Raw genomic sequence first — 21,263 nt, 5'->3', positions numbered from 1 at the left:
AGTTACAGAGGCAAGGGGATAGCACCGAGCCCCTGCGGCGTGCCCCTGCTTCCCAGATCTCTCATAGGCGATTTCGAATTTTGAACATTTATGCGAGCAATACTGCCTGGCGGAAAGTCATTGATGTACGTGTGTTTTCCTCCTATACCCCAAGCACGCTGAGCCCCTTGAGGATCGCGACATGTTTGATGTTATCAAACGCCTTCGTGAGGTCAAGCCCTAAGATTACCTCCGCGTCTTTAGTGCGCGAGTCCACTATGTCATGTTGTAGTTGAAGCATCACGTCCAGCGTGCATATGTGTGGTCGAAACCCAACCATCTCGTGTGGCAACAGATCATTCTCTTCCATGACGCCCGTTAACCTCACTGGGCGACGAGTTCCGACAATTTCCCTACGCACGACATAAGGGAAATTGGTCTAAGATTCTCTAGCAGCGGCGGCTTGCCCGGCTTCGCTACCAGTATTATATTTGCAGCCTTCCACTGCGCTGGAAGGCCCTCTGTCCCAAACACCTCGAATATACTCTGTTAGGCATCTAATCGTGTCATCATCTAGATTTCTAAGCATTTTATTCGTAACCCCGTCAGGGCACGGGCGGATTTAGATTTGAGCCGCACAATCTCTGCCCGTACCTCCGCCTCCGTAATGGAAACGTCTAGAGCATCACTGGGCACCCCACCGTACTCCGGTAGGGGGGAGCGTTGGGTGTCCCCAATGTACAGTCTTTGTCAAACGCGTAGCACCCAAGCGGTCTGGTTCTGAGCCACTTCGTGCGGCTTGTAGTGGATCTCCAGTGTTTCATGTTATTTTTATGGTAAGATGTTTTGTCCTACCCCCTCCAATAGGAAGGATCTCCACTAATGCTCAATTTTAGCTGCGGCTGGTAGAATTCGGGCGGCTTCTTGCGAGACCCTGCCTTTTCCGATATTCCAGATGAATTTGAAGGCATCACCTGTCGTGACGGTATATCGCTCGCCCCTTGTCAAACAAGCTAGCATTTCATTGAACGCATTAAAGTTCACCGGCGTTCTATAATTCCCCTACTGGAAAGAAAAGGCGCAGTATCTGTCATTCGGGGATTCTCGCTATCGTTCAAACTGCAGGAAAGGGGAATTATGAAGAGCGTTTTCAGATCCGGGGCGTGGCGCAAGACGCAGTGCCTCAGTGGCTTCCGAGAAAGAAAGTGTTGCTGCAAATTCCTGGTTTGTAATAGATCACGCAGCTCAAATTGCGTGGTTTTAACCCATGTTGCTCTTTATGTGTAAAATCTGATAATAAATTTGGCAATAAAGAAAAAAAAATCCGGGGCGTGGCGCAGTGTTGAAGCACTGAGCTGGGGATCCAAGGAATGGAGGTTCGGTTCCTCTGTGGAGACGAGGTTTATTAATTTTTATTCTTTAAGTATCGATTCAGTAGCGAAGGCGTGACACTTTTGTTGATGAAAACGATGAGCCATTAAAGGCTTTCTCCTTAAAACGGGCGCAGAAGCGGCCATATAATGTTCTGTGATTTCGACACTGAGGAAACATTTACCAGCGCAACACACAAACAATGGCAACTTCATTATTCTGACCAGAATCAGGACATCAAATTTGGCAGCTTTGGTATTTCTAAGCGTTTCCAGGTTGAAAGATGCCGAATCATTTCAAGTTCAGGTGTCTGAAGAGACAAATGTGAGAGATACAGCGTCTTTCCTTTCTTGTGAATCGATTAAAACAAGATTACGTCCCTCGCATACATGCATGACACCCTCAATCAGCTTTCCTCGTCTCAAATTGCAGAAACGCGAAATGTTGTTGCGGCTGTAGAAAGGAGAAGAAAGTGCACGGGCCTGCTACAGGCTCTTTAGCTGAGGCACCTCAGTAAATGTGCAAGGCATTGAACTATCTCTCATAAAGAACTAAAACATCGTCAGAAATCCACAATTCGCGTTCTAATACTAGGTTTCTAATTGTAATTCTACCCTGCTGTAATGTTGTGGCTCTTCGGGGATAATAATTGGTTCACAGGAAAGGAAAGACGCCGTATCTATCCCACTTGTTCTGTGGAGAAATTAGAAAATGCGCCTTGAGGAATGTCTTGCTTGTGGTATAAAAGCGTGATATAAAAGAGGAACAAAGTGTAATTTTTCATAAAGTACATGAAATGATGGAGCAAATAAAAGTTAACTGTGTTCCAGTTCAATGCACTGTTATTGTTTACCCAGACTATAACTTGTTCCTGAATATTGTAAATGAAAAAGCGCCAGTACTACAGCCCTCTGGAATTGTTTTCGCGTATCTTCGTATCACACCGTCCGTTTCACGACAACTCAGTGAACACTGCAGGAGATTCGGTTCTGCCTGACGAGGTCAGTGATACCAATGTTCTTCTTGACATAACAAATAAATTACGGCAGATTCCACATGACAAAATTTCATCAGATGGCTTTACAGACCTAACTGTAAACCTCCTTTAAAGCATCAAGCAAGCCGTCCTCGAAAACGGAAGTGATGTTGCAAATACCGACACGAAAAAGCGCAAATTGAAAGCATCGACTTTAAAGAGAAGTTATCACTGTTTTTGTAATTTATGCAGTGTTGATTTGTATTGTGCTTGTCTATATGCGAATAAATTCACGCCACCACATATATGGGCAGCAGTTTACCGGAATCAAAGCATGTTTCCTTACTAAGCAGCGCTTACAACCAGCAGCAGTATCTAATAACATAATTATTTCTTGCAAGATTTCATCAATCGACCCGAAAGCTTTCCACACACCATGCAGCAGTCTTCCTGAGTAGAAACATCGAAGGTGGGCGGCGGCGGCGGCCGGCCAGCGATATGACGGGGCTGACGTCATGTCACGTGACGTGCAGGCCTGATGTCTAGAAGGCATTGGTTCAAGGCTATGTATGAGATAAGCCGTAGCGGAGGACTCCGGAAGTTTCTACCACCTGGAGTTCTTTAATATGCACTCAAATCGCACAGAACACGGGCGCCTAGCTTTTTGCCTCCATCGAAAAGCAGCCGCCGCGGCCGGGGTTCAATCAAGCGCCTTGGGCACAGAATCGTGCCTGCACATTGCTACCCATGCCTAAGCACATTTACTCATTTCCGGACAGTTGCAGCTATTACAAGTCGTTTGACATATTGGTCATTTCTTAGTCGTGCTGAATCATGCTGATTCATGTAAATCATTGTAGTCATTAGCACTGATAGCTAAGCATGTTTATTCATTTTAAGTTAGTTGCGACCATTAAAAATCGTCGTTTCACGTATTTTTTATATTTTAGTCATCGTGATTCATGCCCAGTCATTTTAATCATTACCACTCATAGCTAAGCATCTTTACAAATTTCCGGTGTGTTGAGATAATTACAAGGCATCGCTTGATAGATTAGTCGTTCCGTAGCCATTTTCAGTCATTTTATGAACATTTTATTAGTCATTGTTATTATTGATTACTGCATCGATATCTATCATATACATTTTATTCGCTACCAATCACCATCAATCGGTTTCATGTCTAATTTCCTTCCTCATACATGCGTTATCAGCAAGTGACACATCAGTGCACAGATCCCCCGCACAACTCTTGCGCATGGGATTCCCTTCCATGAGCCTAGAAACGCTTTCACCATTAAAAAAAAAAGAACAGATTTTTTTGCCCTGTGCGGGGTTTAGAAAATGAGTTCTTTGTTGCAAAAGCTGATATGGCATTGTCCTGTGGACGGCTTCAAACACCCTAGTTGGACTAACGAAAAAGTGAGATATTTAAAGGTTTATTTATTAGGTTTTGTTAATTAGACTGAAAGTTATCAGATTGCTGCAACACATTGCGTCCGTTGTGCCTGCGAGTGTGCTCCTGCAAATATTTTTTTCTATTACAAATTATTGTTTTTAAATAATTTTATATGTTCGGTGTAACATACGGTGTACCGTTTTTCTTTTTTTAAGATGGAAAATTAAAATGAAAGGCAGCCGCCTCTACGTGGTTATATTGGGGGCTGCAGCCGACATCATGTGTGACGCAGAAAGCTTCAATTAGTTTGCTAACCAAATAAATAACTTAACTTTTTTATATTTAGGGTGTTTGTTGTACTCGCAGAATTGAAGATAGTCCTCCAAATAGTATAACCGGGCAATTTCGTTTTTTTTAATGTGTAGCGTAAGCGGCAAGGCCCACAAATGTCCCTTTAATAGGCAGTTTCACACAGTAGCGCAGCGCCTGACGTAGATCGCTGCATTCAGAGATTTCGTCTTTCTGCTGGCATCCATTGAGAGCAAAATTGGCGCGTGGTGGCTAGTTGTCAATTTCGCTTTGACCGCAGCCTCGCTGATATCCGGCGCGCCGGTAAGAATGTGCGTAGTCATTGAAATCGCCATCCGGGTCGCATTGCTCACATTGGCAGATCTTTGAGGCCGCATCATGCATCTACACCGGACGCGCTCACTGGTGCTATGTGACACATCTGTGAGTTTTGTAGCAATCGGTATAACATTTGAATGCAAATGCTACAGCGGGAGATTCAATATGCTATTTATCAGCCAAGGCCATTTTCAGGCCACTTGACCTTCAAGAGCCAGAGGTCGTACTGTGTTTATATGGCTGAATTATGATGCCACCTATGATGTACTACCACTTGACCTGTGACGGCGGATACATCACGTCTTCCCTCTCATAGATTACGGCGCCTCAACTCGGTAGTCTCGGCAATTTAATCGCTATAAAACCATGTCTGGCCCTCACTAAACCTAAGCCTAACGAAAGCAAAATAGGAAATTGACGCTTTCACTTCACCAACTTTAAGCAGGGTTAAACCTCAGCCACTTTTGTAGTGAAAGCTACACTCGCCACGTACTCGAGGTTTCGCTTTTGCGGTGCTCCGACAAGGCACGGAGCCGTTGCCTAGCAACCACCGCCGCTGAAGGACGCCGCGAGTTCGCCGCACCATCTGGTTATCAAGAAGGAAAGAGGATGCGATGTCTCGTCTTTAGTTGAACTACATAGCTAGACAACCAGACTAACCTGGACTTACAATCAAAATTGTGATGGCATATAGGCGAGCTAAGCCGCTGCTAATTTTATGCTGGGTCGTTCACCTGAATAAAAAAAAATCGTCTCCACCGGGAATCGAACTTCCACAACTCGGATCCTCAGCCCAATGCTTTTACCAATTGCGCTACGCCGGTTTTTCTTTTATCCTTTATTACCAATTTTTTAAGCACACAGCATACACTCTGAATGCACAACAACAAAGCAAAACAAAAGGTTATCGCGAAAAGCGCGTTTTAATCCTCCTTCTCCTGCGTGAGGATGATAGTAGTGATGATAGGGTAGACAGTGGTGCATTTCAGGCGAGCGTGTACTCTGCATTAGGCAGGATTGGATTGGACTAGATTAGATTGGACTGAATTGGATTGGACTCAATTGGACTGGTTTGGATTAGACAGGTTTTCATTGAACTGGACAGGATTGGATGGGATTATATTAGACTGGAATGAACTATACTTGATTGGACTGAATTTGATAAGACTTGATTGAATTTGATTGGACTAGATTAGACTTGATTGGATTATGCTGGATTGGATGGGATTAAATTGGACTGGAGAGGAATAGGCAGCCCAGCATAAGGCACATGCTTTCGCTGCGTATACCTGAACTAGCTGAGCTAAGCCATGGCTAATTTTTTTTCTTGGCTCCTTATTTGGAGGATAATCTCTAGTCTCCAAATAAAGCAGACGCCTTATATTGAGATTAAAATTTAAATATCGTATTTAGTTAGAGAGCTAATTGAAGCATTATATCTCATAGCCGATGTCCCGGCAGCACCCAAAATGGATCCACTTTGAGAATTAAGTCGAAATTCAGTTACCAGTCTTTAAAAACGTTGGGCCTTCTAATAGAACATCCACTACGTACGGTGTTTACCTTGTTAATTAGCTGACAACTGAAAAAACTCATACCTAGGAGAAATACGTTCCTCGGCCTTGTGCTAACAGCACAATGATTAGCTTCTTAGTGAATACCTTGAGTAGCTCCCGCTCTTCATGATGTATACATGGTTCGCTGCGAAGAGCCGTATGTCGCTACTGCGGCCAGGAAGCAACACAATGCGTCTGCCTCCGGTAGCGGATGGATGCGGCACTGTTCGGACACGAAGCCAAAGAGACATATCCCACTGCACTGCGAGGCCAACAAGCACGCTGTGCATTGAAATGTCGCCCTTCGGTCTCTCGGGCCAGGACAGCTGAAGACGCTTCAGGAACTCCATGAACTGAACTCGGTCTGTCGGGCTCGATGAACGGTTACCGATGCAGGCCCTGAACAAAGCCAGGGGCTTCCTCACCGCAGGATCCCGTGTGGTACCTTTCTCTAGCAGCCCTTCCAACCCGTCCGTCCAAGCTATGCTCAGATCCTCATACGCAGTCCCGGAAATAAAGGGAAGCCGGTTGTCTGCCTTCCACTTGGAACACACGTACGCTTCGAAGTCTTTGCATGGATCGATGCTTCGGTTCAGGCCGTGTGTCAGCAGGAGGGCGTGCTGGCGGCAGTCATTGGATTCGCACCAGCCACTTGCAACTTGTCCGTGTCCAGCCGTCGGCAGGAGGAAGGCGACCACTGCGAAAAGTACCACCAGGCCTAAGGCGAGGAGTGTCACAGTGGCCAGTTCTCTTCGCTCCTTGGTCTTGCGAGAAACGGAAAGGGAACCTTCAGCCGTCGCTTCCTAGACGCGCGTAAGCAAACAACTTGAAAACATCACAGGAAAATGTCTCTTGGAGCATATTACTTCGTGCTAGGTAAAGCAACATAGAATGTTGCAGGACTGACCACGTTGCAAGGACGATAAACATCTTTTGCGTCAGCATAGTTTGTCCTTTGGAAGCTAAAACCTGAATTAAAGAAATGCTTTCACCGCGGTCTACCCTACTGCCCACATTTAAGAAAATTCAGTCTGCTCAAACGTCAGAAGTTGCGGCCTCTTGCTGCAATCTTCGGAAGACAGAAGTGGCAGTTCATAAACGGCAACAAACTAGGAAAACTTTTCTCTGCTATTAGGGTGCTATGAATACCGGTAGACGGAGCTAAAGAAGCAAGGTTCCTAGCTAGCTCTGTAGCACAACTTGTTCCAGCGCAGCCACATGGTGTGAGAAAGGCAAAAGTGAACAGAGGTCGTTTAAGTTTAGATGTGCGCGTCTACCTCTCCTAATATTCAGTCTAAGCCAGCCACCTCTCTAATATTTGTAAAATAGCTGCCGCCACACTATTTACTAGTTCGTTTGGCTATTCAGAGAAGATCGGAAATTCCAGTATAAGAATAGTAAAGTTATCAAGAAGGTAATATCTGCTGCCTGCCCCGATCAAAACACAATTACCTTAAAACGAATTCAGCAGACGAGTGATGTCGAGCCGGTGGTTCAGACTGAGTTTCGAAGAAAAATGAGAAACTCCGCAGCTCCACCGACACAGCGCTTCGTAATTGTCTAGTTAATCAAAAGTAAATAATACAAGCGGTATAGTTAGTATTTGTGACTTTAATGTTGCTGCCATGCACCAGAGTTATGGGAATATTTATGCAACGTCCATAGGTAGAACAGTCACTGACAGTTTCCGAGCTATAAAAAGAAAACGTGGTTCCAGAACCACTTTATTTATTAGCGTTAGGTTCAGCATTACAGCTAGGGAAATGAGGTACAAAAACATTTACCAACAGTAGTGCATCAGCAGCTCGAATCCAGGTTACCGAATGGGCTAGAGATTTCTACTTAGAGTCGCGTCCAATCTTGATTTGAGCGCGGTCGCTACTTCAAGCTAAGAGCAGGACACTCTGTACGTGCCTCTAGCGACGTAGTACTTTAGATGCTTTTCTCAACTCCTGCTTTAAATGAAAGGTGTTTGTGAGATTGTTGTCCCATAAATGTTTAAATTCAATGTTAGAGATAAGCACCATTCTTTGCTTTACCGAACTCTCGGTGGATGTTAACTAGTCATTAATAAACAGAACTGCCACATAATAGTGCGAATATTCTGTCCATACCTTCTCACTTTTCTTTGCATTTATGTCTCTCTCTCTTTAGAACTCGAAAGCCAGAGGATTGCTTTAAGAAAGGCCTTCGCTCAACAGACATGTTCTAACTGTTGTTATAAGCGTGCAGTAAAGGGAAACGTTCTAGCCACGCTGAAGAAACGCAAGCTTCTGGGAATGTGCAAAAAACGTGAGACTGTAGGGTAAAAAAATATTCACGACGAACTGAAGGTAGATAAAGGGCTTTACTTCTGGAAAGAAAGCAATAAAAGCACGTGTCAAGACAGTGAATCAAAGCTCCCAGCTGCCCGAGACTTGGACGCTTATGCCAAGAATGTGACGAGGAGCTGCATATAATGAACCTAAAAGCTCGTGCGTAATCAACAAAACAGAGCATCTTGATATTTCCATACCAAGGCATGATCCACACATTGCAGACATAACTGAGATGTGCCTGCGAAACGACGAGGATATTTTCTCCCATTGCTACCAAGTTTTTGTTAACTTCCAGAGGAGGTGGTATGGCAGTCCTCATTAAATACTAGATATAGGCGGTTCTCTTAGAAACCTTCTTTGCTCTCGAATGTTTATACATGAAAGTCTTGTGCTGGGACCAGAAATTGGCACTGCAGAATTTACAGTCCTCCTGATGCTGCACCTGAATAGCTAGTTAAGCTTGAAGAACACCTGTATCAATATCAATTCCAGAAAACCAAACTGCTGTTTATGTATGACCTTAATTTGAAACGCGTAATTAGGCGCGCTTTGAATTCCATTCCCACAACAGCAGTTATTTTAACCGTATTCTTAACACAATGTTTACTCATGACCTAATCCAAATACATTTGAAACTCAATTTAACGAAGTTGATGTGAACCGTGAACTATTCCGTTCAATGGAATGAGGCAGTTCTCGGACCTATAATTTGGTACATTCGATTATAAGGTGCGGCGGCACCCAAAAAACAACCTCGGCATCATACCTGCGAAGCATATTTAGGCTCCCAAAATGAAATGCTGCCCGCAAACATAACCGGCGCCGTTAGCGCACAACATACGAAAATCGTTAGTCATCACGAAGAGCCCGAGAGGACTAAAGCTTTATTTCCTATAGTAATCTAGTTGGGGATCTTTGCCGGTGCGCGCTTGGCGAGCAATGACCGCACCAATTTCTAGTAGATCAGAAGTGCTACGTACAGCACTGTAGGCCTAACAAGCAAATAGCCTGAGCTTAAGAGAAGCATACCTTCGAAGCCACGGGGAAATATCCGCAGAAGCACAATTGCGAACGAACCACACGAAGCACGCCAGAACAAAAAGCACCAAGCAGCGACACCGCCCCTTATAAAGCGACACGAGAAATTTTTACCGGTGCCACCATTTGGTGAATTCAACTGAAGACTGCAACTCTTGTTTTGAGCCGCGCAATGTAAAAAAAAAAAAAAGAGAGAGAGAGATGAAGGTTGCCCGCGCTGTTACCGTGGGCTAGGAATCAAGTTTTGGGGGTGCTATCTACAAAATAGGCCAAAAATAGCCCCTTTCCACCTTTATTTTTCGAAAAATGTTCATTAAATTGGGACATATCACGGAATGTATTTCGCCATTTCGAACAAGTCTAAGCATTGTATCCTATGGGCATTTGAGAGGGAATCATACAATATCTTCGTTAAATTGAGTTTCCTTAAACCTAGCTTTGATTTCGTAGAAGAACCAAGACCTGAGCAAAGAAGTTGCAAATTCGCATCTGCATTTGGCATTTTTACCAAGAGTGCTACCCTAATATACTGTCATTGTTTTACAAGGGACTTCTGATCATATGCTTACCATTATTGTTTTAACTGTAGTTCATCATAATGCGCAAATCAGGTTTTTTGTGGATGACTATCCATTCTTTCAGAAGATTACTTGAAGAAACGATCAGTTCCATTCTAGATAACATTTGTGAATGGTGTCGAACGTGGGATATGAAGCTCAAAAGTGATAAGACCGTCCTATCTCGCTTTTATCTCTAAGAAACGCCACTTTGTTTTACGTACAGGCTAGGGTCGACATCACTGCATGGAGACAATAATTATAAATACTTTGGTATCTTGCTAACAAATATGTTGTCGCTCTCACCACAAAGCGCGGTTGCGAAGACTGCCCAGTAGGTGCACCCGTTGTTCCAGTCAGGCCGACAGAGGTTCCTCTTTCTTCATACCGGCCAGGTGACTCAAAATAGGCCGGGGATGGTCTACTGTCAGTCATGAAACTCGGACTTCCCTGACTGGGGCTGTCTTCGGAGGAAAACACTTTCAAACCGCTGTTAAAGCCAAGCTTGGGTTTAGACCTCGCAGCCATGTCTGATATGCGTCTTCTTCTTCTTCAGCTTCCGTTCCATACAACACTGTGGTCAGATCATAAAAGGCGCGATTATTTCACTTCAAATAAGGCTAAATTCAATACTTTATTTATCAATTAGCAGCCAACCATCGAAAAGGAGACAAAAGTTAGGCTATGGTTTTTATGCCATTATACAGCAAAGGCTGGTTTACCGCATCGAACAGATAAACTTGGCTTTTAGATTTTTCTGCCTTTAGAAACCACCTCAGGTGTAACATACAATATGGTAATTAAAAGCTATACGAAGTAGTCAGGGCAAAGGTGAATTTTTATTGCCATTCTTTCCTTACCAGCAGTGACTTCAGGTCATTTTTACCCTTCGTTCATGCGGTTCCACCTCTTCTTCCTACTTAGAAGTAACCCTATGAAAATAGCCATCCATCTCTTCCTTGCCCTGTATAGCCGCGAACCATTCAAATCTTTGTTGCTTTTTAACAGCCGAAGACTTGCAGCCTTGTCACTTTTACTGTGGCACACAGAGCGATTTTGTGCTATTTGTATACTGATGCTCGGAATAGGTCTAGTTGTAATTTTAGAAGCTCGGAGATAGTCTGGTATAATGACATGCTTCCGTATTATTCTGGCTTTGGCAGTATCCCTTAACTGGCCCATCTAGGTGCTTCGGCAGCGGCATTAAATTGAGCACTGATGATTGAAACAGCCATTCATATTTCTTCGATCGACGATCATGCCCTTTCTGTTATCACTGCAGCCAAGTGCTTAATTCATATGCATGTGAAAGTCAGCCCAATAAAGAGTTAGGTACGACATCGGTATCCTCCGGCATTGTCACGACTACTTGACGATACGAACTCAAAAAGAATATTTCCTTTTCAAAGGCATAACTCATTTCGAAAAGAGAATATAATAATTGGTTCATAAGAAGGTAAACGTCCAGTATCTGTCATACTTGGGCTGTGGACACCTGAACCGCGCCGTAAGAGAAAGGAGAAAGGTGTTAGTGAAAGTAGAAAGTGTAGCCGGTAGTGGAAAGCTACAGAGTAATTACGACCACCTAGGGATCTTTAACATGCGCTAACATCGCACTATGGTAATCGCACAGCACACGGAAGTCATTTCGTTTCGCCTCCATCGAAATGCAGCTGCTGCGGTCGGGATCAAACCCGGGAGCTACGGCACAGTGGTCGGGCGTCTTACCACTGCACCACACTGGCGGGGCAAAAAGATGCACTGAATTCAGAACAATGATACCGTGCAGAAGCGAATTTGGCCCAATATACACGCCACAGTGAGATGAAATGTTGAAGTCTTATGCGCTTCAAATGCTAACTTCGCCCCTTAAGCCACCACACCCCCTCGACAAAAAAGGGGTATACTTAAGTTCTGACTTTAAAGGCATTACGGAACTACGCAATGATACCCGTAACAATATCAGGGCTCCGGAAAATACCATTCAACTAGTATTTTCTCGGAGCGCGTATAATATTTAGTATTGCCAAAGCGTCACCCTCCCATCTCACTGGAGCCACCCGATGGCAGCGTATTCTAACGCGGCCGTTTCAAATCGGCCTGTGGCTACACACAATCGCCGGCTGCATACAACGTACGTTTATTGTACAGTACATCGTAGTCACCTTACATTTACATGTGGTGTCCAAGAAAACGAATTTATTATGCAGCTAGTTTTGGTGCCCTTATTATTTGAGCTGTCGAGGCTGTGGCAGGACTAACACTAATATCAAGTCCCTGCTTTATTTAGGAAGGCTATCATTATTGTATAATACATTTCAATACATTTCATGTGGTGTACAAGAAAACGAATTTAATATGCAGCTAGTTCTGGTGCCCTTGGTATTTGAGCTGTCGAGACTGTGGCAGGACATACACTTATATCAAGTTCCTGCTTTATTTAGGAAGGCTATCATTATTATACAATACATATCGCAGTCATCTTACATCTAAACGTGGTGTACAAGAAAGCGAATTTAATATTTAAACCTGGGTATTTGAGTTGTCCTGGCTGTGGGCAGTCGACTATAAAATAATTTCATGTAAGAATGTCTTCTTGTGGATTTTTAGTTTTTCGTGCTTTGTTTCGAAAGTGGTTCGTCACCTGCAGTCATCTAGTTTTCTATTCTGAACTTCGATGCTTTCGTGAATATTATGTTACGGTCTTCGATTTGTTTCTGATAAAAACGAAATTCATTTCGGCAAAACGAATACGTTAAGCAGCGCAGTGCAGAAAGTTATCTACTCATGCTCGAAATGGCGTCTTTAAGATTTCTATGTATATTTGTTCTCTCAGCACGTTGTAGAGTCATTTTGCAGGCTACCGAAGAGAGAAAGATGCGCTCATATCCGGGCCATAATTCACTCCTAAACTTTCAAGGTTTGAGGAAAGCCTATCATTATTGCATGCAGATGGAATTCTGGGTGCCGCGGCAAATTTTAAGTGCTTGCACAATTCACGTATTTGTGGCACCCAAACTCGCTGTATTCAAAACCAACGACGGAACTTCGGAAAATTCCGCTTCTTGGTAATCCTTCGCCTGTGACGAGACGTGTCTCAACCTCTTACTAACACAAAATTCACTATGTTAATAGGTGGATCCAAGGTTGTAAACGCCGAAATTCAAAAGCCTTTTTATTCAGATACTGGACGAATCATAAAATACAATTGAACACGGTCTATAAAAACCTCTTTTCAGTGAACATGCGTACGCTGCCGAGACTTAAGCAGCTCGCTACGTGCCCTTTTTATTAATGAACAAAAATTTGCGCATTTCTGTAAGAAATTATCGAAAAAGTATTTAAAACGTTTTCTGCATTTTATTCATCACGAGGTCGTTATACAAATGAGTGCGTTCATTAAATGGGGAGGAATTCCCGTCATTCCTCGTTCAAAAAGCTTACCTTGCAATGACCCTATTCTTTCCACTGAAGCTATAGAATTCGTGTCTGAAAGCGATATTAAGATGAAGTCTTAATGGACCTCCCGCACTAGGCACCAGTAGTATCGCAGGGTAACTCGATCTTTAGTCATGCATTCGACAAAATTCTCGGCCACCGTGTTACACTGTGATAAATTACATTTAGTGGGTACGTGGGTACGTAAGGTACTGTCTCTCTCGCGGATCTTTGTTCCCGTGCTTGCCGTTTGCTATTCTTATTACCACTGATCCCTTATTTTTGTGAACCAATTTAATACAGACGTGAGATACCGCATTATGTGAAAGAATATACTTTTATTTTGTGCAAGTACGCCCTTTAGCATGAGGTCTAAATACAAACATGTGGCCCCAACGAATGCCAACAGATCTCGGTGGTGTGGCCCATGTGTCCATACTCTTGTGTCTGGGGGTATGGTAGGGCGGTAAGCGTGGCTTCTAAGGTGTACCTTGCGGGTCACGCGAAGACCAGGACACACAAAATACCACAAGATAGTTATCACTCCATCGGCCCTCCCTCAACATCAGACTCAAAGTAAGCAGTTTATAACACTTGAGTTTTTAACCTTTTATACTTTGGAGACCACGTTTCTTTGAAAAGCTGCCAAATGGGGAAGCTACCGTTAGATGGGAGGGTGATACGGGAATCGGACCCTTGGATCTCCAGTCAAACGCTGCTCCAAAGTAGCTCTTGGTTAAAGCTTCGCTGAAGACATCTTAAACGCGCCATTTCAAGAATGAGTAGATAGCTTTCTGTGCTGCGTAAAACATACTCCTTTGGCCGAAAGAAATTTCGGTTTATAAGGTAAAGGTCGAAGCACGAAAACATATCTACGCGAAAATATCGAAGTTGAGAACAGAAAACGAGATGACTGGAGGTGACGAACCACTTTCGAAACAAAGCTGGAAAACCTAAATACCCAGAAGTAAACATTCTTACATGAAGTTATACTAGAGTCGACAGCCAACAGTCGGAAGAACTTAAATATCAAGGGAACCAGAACATCGTATTAAATTCTATTTCTTGATGACTTGTAAGGTGACTAAATGTAAGGTGACTTATATGTGCTGCAAAAATGATAGCCTCTAATTAAAGCTGAAACTTGAAATTAAAGTTAGTCCTCCACAAACACTGAGGGAATATTCAAACGATAGAACATCAAATAGATAGATGGATTTATTGAAAGGAAAGGCAGAGAGGTTGGCCGGAATAATTGAAGTCTGACCTGCAAATCTACACTGGGCAAGGGGAAGGGCAGAAGACCATGATGGGTGACGATGTGAGAGAAGGCATATGAAATGTATATACAGGCACGACAGCTTGCTTCACAAGGCAAATCAAGTACGGTGGCACAGAAAAAAAAAAAAACGCCAAGGAACCCGCTCTGCCTGGACACCCTTCCCCTTGTCCTGCCAAGCGCCCAGCAAGAGATCCTCCGACCGAGGCCACTTGTCCAAACGCTTCAAGAAAGCGGCTAGCACATTTCTTTCACGCGCATACACTTGGCACACCAATAATATATGGTCCACAGTCTCGGGGATGCCAGAAGTTTAACATTCCAGGGTGTCCACATGTCCAATTAAATATAAGTACCTCCAATGAAAGCCACGTTTAAACAAAGTTTATTAACTAAGCATGCATGATTATGCGGAATATCACGCGGAGCATAAAATTTCAATGTTCCACCGAGCTTTTCTAGACGAATGTGCAGGGCGTCTGGCTCGGACCAGTAAACTGCCGTAATATTCTTTATACAGTTCGTAAGAAGGCACGTCATATCCGCTCTTGAAAAAGGCACCGCTGGTTGGAGGCCATTTCTGAGTGCGATTTTCGCTTCAACATCGGCTTGTTCATTCCCATGGAGTCCGTAGTGGGCAGGGATCCATTGAAACGTTATCGTGTGGGCTTGCAGTTGGGCAGATGTGATTAGCTCCATAATGTTAAGTACCAGGGACTGGTAGGCCGTGTGGCGTACGAAGTTTTCAAAAATTTGCAATGCAGTCTTTGAGTCCGTGAATATACACGATTTTTGAGGTAGTTCCCCACATATGTAGTGAATAGATTCCCGAATGGCTACAAATTCAGCAGCGGTTGATGTAGAAGTATGTCCCGAAGGAAATGTAGAGTCATTTTCTGAGCTAGTATAACCACAGCTGCAGCAAATGTCTGTGCTTACACAGATCCGTCGGTGTATACGTGAATATAATTAGGATATTCTGACCAGATGTGCGCCAGAGTAAATTGTTTGAGGCTACTAAGTGGCCCCATTGATTTCTTTATTATCCCGGGAACACGAAGGTGCACTAATGATTATCCATCACCCATGGTGGTTGCGTGCGACGATATGGAAGGGCATATCCTGTTGGTACTTGCGACTGATGGCAACGGAGGAAACTTATAAAGTCCGGCCGCTCATCCAGAATCTTGCTCAGTGGGTGAAAACGGTGTTTTTTAGGTGCTCGTAAATATACACGCTGTGGATCGTGTAAAAAGTATATGGATATTGGGCGAGCATGTGCCTCTTCAATTGCGCCTTTGTTAGAGGTGCATCTGGGCAATCCAAGGCATATTTTGAGTGCCTGCGCTTGCACGCTCTCTAAAGTCCGCTAGCAGAAAATGCTCATATTACGGAGTACTGTGAGACTGTACCGGATGTAGCCGACAAACAGAGTCTCGTAACGCCGTATTAAGCAGCGTCCAGTTGGAGTCATTTGATGCCTGCTATGAAACGAAGTACATGACAAAAATTTATTAGCCTTTTCTTCACCATATTAATATCTTTCGACGAAGATAGTCGGGGGTTAATGATTACTACCAAGAATCTGTGCCTGGAGGTGCACGGTATTACGACTCCATGAAAAGTAATTGGGTAGCGGCTGATACATTTCCTCGTAAATGCAATAGAACATCAATGCTGTTCGTTGCTGATGGGAATTTCGGGGAGGTGTCGAATCCCTGGTAGCACGAAGTGGGCTATGAAGGGGAGGCCCCGGTGGGTTCGATATAGGCAACGCAGAACAGACCCAGTGGGGTCAATTTGGTTCTGCAAGAGGGTCCGAAGTAGACCTGAATGAGGCTGTCGACAAAGCCCCGATAGGCCGATGCAGGCAGCCCTTGCGGGGCACATCCCGCCAAATACCCCCGATGGTCCTACTTTTTACAGATTCGAGCAGCCGGTCCGGATGAACATTTATTTTTTTTTTTATTTCGGTTAGCCCATTAGATAATGACATAAAGACTGATGCGGTTCTATAGCACAAGCCGCACTTGGGCTTGCCCACATTATTCTCATAGGGGTCCGACGCAGATAATTGGTGGGAAGCCCTAGTCAAAGTACTCCCAATCAATATTTACGCACATACTTAAGTAATTATTTTATACAGTCTCTCCTTTCTTAACAGCCACAATATCAAATTTTACAGTAATTCATAACATTATTCTAGCCTAAATGACTTCATGTACATCTTGTTCAGGCTAAAGAGATGTGTTCTGAATAATAAGTGTGCTAAGGGTTGCGGGCTGTCCACGGCAACCACATAAGGAGCAACAGTTAGCAATCTGTATGTTTTAGTATTTTTAGCGCAGTTTGCGTGAGCGCGAGAACTAAACCCATGTAATATTTCTAACCGACTAAACATGGCAACAACTGTTATACAAATCATCTATAATAGTAATTTAGGGCAACATCTAAAACAAATAAAGGATGGAAAGAATGATTGCACAATTGCACGCATGCTTTCTAGCCCCATTACGGCGAATGTGGGACCTACAGCGGTTTTGTGTGGGCAACCCCAAACTTGGTTGGGTGTTGTTTTTGTACCTAAAGCCCACTTGCTGTAGCACATGCCTTCAAATTCCCCACAAGACCAGATTTTGCTATCATGCGAGCCCGCCTGCTTTCCGACCCTGTTATGGCCGATGTGGGACATAAAGCAGTTTCGTGTGGGCATGCCCAGTTAGGCTGGGCGTTGTTTTTGAATCTAGAGCCCACTTGCTGTTGTACGTGCCATGAAATTCCCCTGACCGATTTTGGTACGATGCGGGCACGCCCGCCTTTCGGTCCCATTACGGCCGATGTGGGACCTAAAGCGGTTCAGCTAAGGCTGCCTGACTTGGGCTTCACGAAGGAGCGCTTATTCATATTCCACCTGTCCTCAAGGAACCTACAAGGGGTCGATTGGGGCAGCATGTGGACATGTTTGTTTGTTTTTTGGCCCAGCTACTGTCGATGTAGGTCCCACAGAGATTTAATGAGGGCGGCCTCATTTCGGATCTATGAGGGCTTTCCCATAAAGATCCCACATTTAGGTTGGATTGCCTTCAAATATCCGACAATTGGGACCCTTGTGGTCTGGATACAGGAAAGTGCTCTGCATTAGTCCGAGCAACGCCGCTATGGAACCCATACAGAAAGAACAAGGGCAAGCCCAAATGGGGCTTACCTACTTTTGCCCCATCGGGGACCGATGCAGGTTTTATGACGGCTGCCTTAGCCCCACTTGCCTACATCGAACCTACTGTGGCGCCACATTATGTGCTACCTGGGATATAGTAAGGTATTAATAAGCAATCTGACAGGGATTTGTGTAACCTTCCGGTGCGATCAAATATCATCTTTAAATATTTTTCCTGAGCCCAAGCCAAGTATGCAATAGTGTCTTGGAGAAGCGATGAGTGCTGCCTTGTCAGCAAATAGAAAGTAAGTACATCTGATTCTTCAATTTGTTTTTTATCACAAAAATGACACATACTTTGACAGCCTCTGTAATAATTAAGCTTACTATTAATCGCTCTTACAATCAACCTGTCCTTATAAAGAGGATGCATGACTTCTTAGCAAGGCGTGCCTCCAGCTGGAATGACGAGAGTTGGTGTTGTTGCACCCGTAGTACGAAAGTACTGAGGAAGTACTGGCCCTACAGCTTATAAATAAATGAAGTTTTTGGAAACTACTTATTATTCTTCGACTTGTAATTTGTTTCTGCTCATCTTAGGTAATGTGCAGTATTTCAGGGTCAAGCTATCGAAAATAACAAACAAAACGGGCTCTTAAATCTGTACCTATAGCCATGGCTTATGCAACAAAGCACAGATGCAGTTTTCCGAGGTTGGAAGAGTCAGCACAATAAAGCAACATAACCACCTCTTCAATCTGATGAAATCACTGTAGTTCGAGCTATCTTCTCTTGCACCCAGAATTTACCAACCTATTGTTTTTGTTTACAGTTTTTGAAGAAAGTTTTAAGTTCTCTTTTTAGTGCGAATTCATTTTTTCACGATGTCTAACCGGGTCTTCAGGATGTGCGCGGCTTGGCCTTGAGTGTAACCTTGCCACACCAAACACCAACAGCTCACCCGTCGTCAAGCGCCAACTGAGGTGTGCGTCGCGGGTCTAAAAGAGGCTGCACAAAGGGAGGCAGAGAGGAGGCCGCGCACGCGACATCAGGGTGTATCGACAGGCTCTGATAAAAGTCCCCTATTCACGTCTCTGGACAGGGTTCATTATCGTATTAGCAGCGCAAAAGGATTGTCTTGCTCATGTCGCAGCGGCAGCGATGCGACTGGCAACTTGCTGCGCGCCATGGTTACCTGCTTAAGACCCCCGCGCAATTGCTACTCTGCGCCAGACCACGCCAGGATGGCGATTGAGTCGGGCCCTTGTACTGTATCGGCTGGGCAAGGCAATTTATTTTACACACTCCAAGTCAAAACTGTCTCGGGAGAAGTGCGCCATGTCCGGCGGGCTAAGTTGGAAAGGGAGAAAAGACGCCATAAATGTGAACGCTGTTACGTTTCGCCACCGCCAAGTGTGACTGCTGACACGGCCACCGCGTAGCAACAGGGAAAGCTGCGAGCGTTTCGGCCATTCCGGCGCCGTCCGGTCGCCCCCCCCCCCTCCCAACGCTTCCTCCCGGGGGTGTGCCTCGGCGTGTTCGTGCCATGCGCTGAGTGTGTGTGCGTGCGTGTGTGTGCAAACGCTGGCCAAGCCCGGCGTTCGAGGGAGAGTGCGTCGCCCTCGCCCGTCTGCAGGAGGTGGAGAAGATTCGGTCGCGCCACCGGCGATTAATTCATATCGTCTTGTTCGGACTTGCGGGCTCTCCCTTTCGCTCTGAACTGACAAGCCTATAAAAAGCAGCGGCAGACTCCGCTGCGACAAAGACTACTTGGGAGGCGTCGTAGAGACGACGCTAGACACCAGCGGTGTGAGAGTGTCAGTATTCTCTCCGGGTCAGCTTCTCTGCCCGTTCCTTCATGATGTTGTATTAAACGTTGGTTTGCTGGGACTGTTGATGCCGTCCGCCGAGCCACGGAGCCGCCAAGCCAACGCTACCGATGGGGCCGCCAGCCGCATGTAACAACTGGCATCAGCGGTGGGGTGCGCCACGCGAGCCCCAAATATAGTAACGCGTTGCCTAATGTACTCATTCCTTGTTGCGTAACCGTATCTAAACTTAGAGCAAAAAAGAAGGCACGTGTCCTATGTCTTTTTTTTGCGTGCCTCGTTCAGTTTGCGTCAACGTATTTAAATCATATACAAATACCGACCAACAGCTGAACAGAATTACGCCATGGTTTCTCAAGCCTAACTAGGTTTAACCTTAATTGAAACCCTTCAAACTTCTTTTAAGCCCATGACGTCAAAAGCTAAGCCTAGCTTGCGCCTGAGGGATCCGGTTGGACTTTCTTACTTGAGAAAGGGCCCACCGAGGCGGAAATCGCTCCACAGGGGCGTCTTCGTCATTCGTTTTTACGGAGGGCACTGTCCTACCCACACAAAACGACAGTAAATAGGCGAAACAAGATAAAAACACAGAGCTCTAAGCGGACACGTATCAGCTCAGGCGCTCCTTCTTCTTCTTCTATTTCCTATTTCACTTCGCAGCCACTTCTCAATTGCGGTGGCAATGTGAGGACCGTGCTTGTGCTCTGGTATGACAATATCAAGATGCTGTGTTTTGTTGATTACGCACGAGCATTTAGGTTGATACGCTGTTGTTTGTCACATTTGTGGGAAAAGCGTCGCAGTCTCAGGGTGCTGGGAGTGTTGTTTCGCTGTCTTGATATTTGTGTTTTTTGTTTCATTTGAGAATAAAAGGCCTTTATCTACCTTAAATTTGTGGATGAAGTAGGAATACTTTTTTACCCTGCATTCTCACGTTTTTCGTACTTTTCCCGAGCAGCTCCCGTTTCTTCAGCGTGGCTAGAACGTTTCTGTTTACTGCACGCTTATAACAGTTAAAACATGTCTGTTGAGCGAAGGCCTTTCTTAAAGAAATACTCTGGCTGCCGAGGGCTAAAGAGAGAGAGAGGCATAAATGCAAAGAAAAGTGAGAAGGTATAGGCAGAATATTCGCTTTTTGATGTGGCAGTAATCTGTTTTTTTAATGACTAGTTAACATCCACCGAGAGTTCGGTAAAGCAAAGAATGGTGCTTATCTGTAACATTGATTTTAACGATTTATGGGACACCAATCTCGCAAAAATCTTACATTTAAAGCAGGAGTTGAAAACGCATCAAAAGTACTACGTCGCTTGAGATATGTACACGCAACAAGTTCATTCATAAATTTAGTTCAATAATAAACAAAAAAGCCTAATAGCCTGTATCAAGGCTTATTTGTCAAACAGGCGACAGTTTGTTAGCTTAAACGTTGCTTTTTCGGAGAGCATTCCAATTGAGTCTGGGGATCCACCAGAATCTGTTCTTGGCCCGTTTTTTATTATCATATTTATTAATGACATTGTCTGCGACCTTTCTGTTCATGTTAAATTATATGCTGATGATTTTGTCCTCTATGAAAAAATTAAACCAACTGAAGGTCAAATCAGGCTAAATAATGATTTTCAGAAAGTTATACGTTGGTGTAAAAATAGCAAATGGCGATAAACTTTGAAAAGACAGTCTTTATGAGAATAACGCTCAAGAAGAACTCCTTACTCTAGCAATATGGAACGGCCAAA

This window comes from Amblyomma maculatum, chromosome 1, assembly GCF_055883805.1.
Source record: "Amblyomma maculatum isolate TAMU_Amacu chromosome 1, ASM5588380v1, whole genome shotgun sequence".
Lineage (NCBI taxonomy): Eukaryota > Metazoa > Arthropoda > Arachnida > Ixodida > Ixodidae > Amblyomma > Amblyomma maculatum.
This window is presented reverse-complemented; position numbering follows the sequence as displayed.